Genomic DNA, 4,570 nt, shown 5'->3' on the forward strand with positions numbered 1-4,570 from the left:
CAGATCCAAAGCAGTAGTTTTCATTTTGGAAGATGTGCAAAAATAGGAGCTCCTATGCACAGACAGAGCAACAAAGCAAGAGGAGAACAGGGAGAGAGAAGAGGAAGCGTGAGCTTCGTTCCAAAGCGAGTGAGGGGAAAAAAAAAAGGATCTGGGGAGCATTTGGAGATGATGTGTCCTGCTCAGAGACACCACGAGATGTGCAAAGACTGGGGATTGAACCTGGGACTTTCAGGTCACAAGTCAGCTGCCCTGCCCCTACACCATCTCTGCCTCATGCTGTGTAGCCAAGGTTTCACAAGTCCAATTTATAATATTCATCTTTAATTGTATCTTGGCCTCGCGTAGTATTTTATGACACACCTCGTACTTCCCTTGGCTCACTCAGTGCTCACCTTGGCAGCTGCCGGTGGGATTCTTGACATTACTCTTCGTGATTGCTGCGCCACAACTTCCGTCAAAAAGATGAAAAAGAAAATTAAAACTGCAAATGCAATAGAAGCAGGTTGACGAGAAATACATTTTCCATTAATGTCTAGTAACTGTTCTGGTTGCACATAATCCATAATTTGTATCTGAATCCAGACCAAAATGCATTACTGGATGTAATAAGCCCCGCCCTAAAACATCCCCCAACCCTAAAACTAGTCATAACCCTGAAAAATCACGTTTTACTCACAATTAAAGGGTAATTGAATGTGCTTTGTATATACATGTACACACACATCATATAAAGAGCAATGATGTTTGCATTGCTTTACACATACACCTCTATACGCCTTCACGTACACATTTTAATAAAGACAGCAATGGTTTTATGAATTATTAGACTGTAATATTTTAGTACGGTGCCTTTTTAGTGTTCTAATTTGTTCCATCACTGTAATCAGATGAATTCGTGTAATTTTTTTTCATGTTTCTTTTATGCATTTTCCAGTTAACTTTAAATAGGAAAATACCAGATTGGCTCTTTTGATACATAAGTGTGTGTTTGTGCAACTTGATGCCTTACGGAGCCTTCGAATGCTTTAACCATACACCACTGTGACCGATGAATGTCATCAGCTTCAATTGTGTTTTTTAAGTTTTGTTACATCCTTTAAGAAGCAAAATGTAAAGAAAATAAAAGTTTTGAATGTAGAATAAACTGTACAACACAGAGAAGGAAACAAGTCATGTAAATTTTAATGCAGATGTTTTCGTTGCATCTTTAAGAAACGAGATTACATTTCAAAATCCTGATCAACAACATAATGTAACTTACTGTATTTTTTGGACTATAAGGCGCACGTAAAATCCTTTAATTTTCTCAAAAATCAACAGTGAACCTTATAGTCCGAAAAATACGATATCAGCCAATGTGCAGAGCTGATTAACTGATCGTCCTAATTAAATAGAATAACGTCACAAAGGCTCAGGGGATTTTATCGCAACAAACACATGCATGTTCCGAAACATTATGGACTGTGAAGAGATTTCTTTTTTTATTATTAATGTTTACTGCTTTGTTGTGAAGTTGATCAAATTTGTATATTGGCACCTCTTTTTTACATAATGTAGCAGGAAATCTTCCATCAAATACAGAGCTTTATCAATAAACACTGAAATACAAAGTACAAAGAGCTACACATTTATTTTTGTTCAAATTAAAGTTTCTTTTGTGCAAACGGAATAAAATTGTGGCAGGTCTGTAAAGAAAATGTAAGAAATGAATTTCTCATTTTACCCATGTCACCTTAAACTCGTTTTAGTTAACACAGGAAAGAGATTTTGACATTTTTGTTGCTTTCAGTGTAATTACTATGATAGTTGTTATTTTAACTCGTTTGTCTCACTGTACTGAAATGTTTTTGTCCAGATGCATAGAAAACAATTAAGTGCCACTTTGAAAAAGGGATAGTTTGATACTGTTTTCTATTAAATGTGCCGTATTTGCATTACCGTGTTTTCATGTTCCATCAAAACACTGCATAGATACGGCAGGGAACACAGATGTTTCATCACAGCTGTGATAGGAAAACAGCTGGGAATGTGACCGCACCGTGAAATAAATTATCGGTTCACTTGGGCCAAAGCTGCAGATGTTATGGGCATATCTGTAAGCCAGTTTAAAAAGATCATTCCAGAAAAAGCAATGGTTATATAAATGTTGATGTTTGTATTTCAGCACTATGAGTGTGTGGGGATAAATTGTTTAAACACTATGTTGTATTTTGTTGTAATATTGTCATTAAAGGTTTTGAGCACAACTGAATAAGACCTATTTATTCATTTTTTTTTCAATGACAAACTTTGTCAAAATTGTGTTTTAGACGCGTCAAAACAAACGATTTTAACCATAATTAAATTAAAACAGCAATAATAAAAAGGAACAAAAAGAAAAAGTAATGTAACTTGAACTAAAAAAAAAAATAAGTGTAAGTACGCTCAATCATCCAGGTAAATAAAACACATAAAAGTTAAATCGCGTTATCTGAACACGATTTAACATTTTTGTAACTTAAAATAATGTTAAATCGTGTTATCTGAACAAGATTTAACATTTTTGTAACTTAAAATAATGTTTCATTGTAAAATGATGAGGTCCCACCGAGATTTGAACTCGGATCGCTGGATTCAAAGTCCAGAGTGCTAACCATTACACCATGGGACCGGGCGGTGAACACGTTAGACCATTTCCATTTTTCTCCTAAAACAAACACCAAAGCTGAAGATATTATGTACATATATGTACTATTTTGGAATATATGCTTACAGTTTTCATATGAGTACTTTAAAAGCTCGGATATGATCTTGACATTGAACGCCTCTTGTTAGCTTCTCTATTGACCACACGTAAAGCGGAAATACTGTAGCAAAAACCCTTTTTTTCCCGTGATGTACCATTTTTAAGGGACAGAATGCTCAGATTAACGATAATAAATGCCTTACGACTACCACTGATGACCGACAGAGTAATCTAGATTACAAGACGCTTAAATATCGTCGTTATGTGCCCTTTGTGTTCGTGTTGTGAAACTACAGCCATTTTTTTTTACACAGTTACATTGAACGCCTCACGGGGGCAGCACAGGCCATAAATTTATGAGTCAAATTAGAGGAAAAACGTGAACTATTGACCCTCACTGTGTGCCTGTGTTATGATAACTAGCAGCATTAAAGCAGTTCTGATCAGATGTAGGTGCCTATTATACAAATGAGGCTCTTTATGTTGATGCACATGCTGTTTTTTATTGATATGTCTATGTAACTGTACGGCTATCCATCTTGAGACTGATATATCAATTATATAATCAGTTATCCTGTAACATTAGTCTTAACCCTTCATTAAAAAAAGAAAAAAAAAACAATTTATTATGCATTTCAAGAAGTGTGCTTTTGCTCCTTCTGTGCAGTGATGGATAATGTGCAGCTTCACTCCGGGTGCAGCTTTATTCACCCATTGTTAAACACAAAGGTGCTGAGAGGATACATTAACCTAAAGTCCTACAGCTTAGTCTTCACCAACAGCTTAAAGCACGCACACTCATCTCTGTCATCACAATCTCTGACGTGTGAGGAGAACACTCCCGCTTGACCCGCTGACCCCTCGGCCCCATTACAAACCAGTACACAAAACACACGTGATCAGGGAGGGATACAAGGACTCGAGCACACACTCACGTATAGCTAGTTGATAGAAAAATCAATGTGGTGCTGGACTTTGAATACAAAATGGTTTTAAAGTACAAGATGTCATCACTGGTTTTACACAAACACCTAAAAATAGACACTCAAAATGTATGCAGGTTATTTATTTAGTATACAGAGGGTTCTTTTTGACCTAAACTAGTTAACTTTTTATAACTTGTGATTAATAAAGCCAGCGATATCTAGATTAAGGTGGTGTTCCTATATTCATAATGGAATTTAAGCATGGGCAGCACCAATAATATCTGATTTCAGTCCATTTATTAAAAATAAATAAAATTGTAAATGTAACTAGACATACATGTCCCTGGGCATCCATCAGGAGATGCAGCAGCACCCCCAGTACCCCTACTTCACACAACCTTACCCATATTGATGAGTTTCTGCAGTACATTGCTTCAACCTGAGTCCCTGTGACCCACTGAGTCTGAATTTACCTTGAACCCAGTTTCAGATACGATTAATAATTAACATTAGTTCAAATGATATGCCTATGATTTAAACTCAACTCACACCAAACTAACATATATTTTTTAAATCCCATCTTTTATGCTTTTGAATCACCTTTAGTAAATTCACGAGAACACTGGATAACATGACTCATTTCTGTGGTAATGACTATAAACAAGTTCGTAAATGACAGCAAAAGAAACATTGCATAATACTGTATATAAATAAAAACTGCAATTGAAAGAGACTCATTAGCTCATTTAATTCATTGTATAGAATAAAAATGTGCCAAGGTGTCGTTATTTTAAAGAAATAAAGAAACGGGGAAAAGTGCTTAAACTAAAGACAGACCATCTTATTTTTCTTTTTAGTCATAGATTGGATTATTACAGTAATGGCTCAACCTGACAGCAGCTGCCCTACACAATTG

The 4,570-nt window shown here is 35.7% G+C and overlaps 1 non-coding gene across 1 annotated transcript; it reads right to left on the reverse strand.

Moving 5' to 3' along the window:
- Positions 1-2,581: 2,581 nt before the first annotated feature.
- Positions 2,582-2,653, reverse strand: trnaq-uug. The gene has a single exon. It is a non-coding gene; the product is annotated as a tRNA-Gln (tRNA).
- Between the last annotated feature and the right edge of the window lie 1,917 nt (positions 2,654-4,570).

This window comes from Nematolebias whitei, chromosome 11 (assembly GCF_014905685.2).
Source record: "Nematolebias whitei isolate Nwh7 chromosome 11, NemWhi1, whole genome shotgun sequence".
NCBI classification, from domain to species: Eukaryota; Metazoa; Chordata; class Actinopteri; order Cyprinodontiformes; family Rivulidae; genus Nematolebias; species Nematolebias whitei.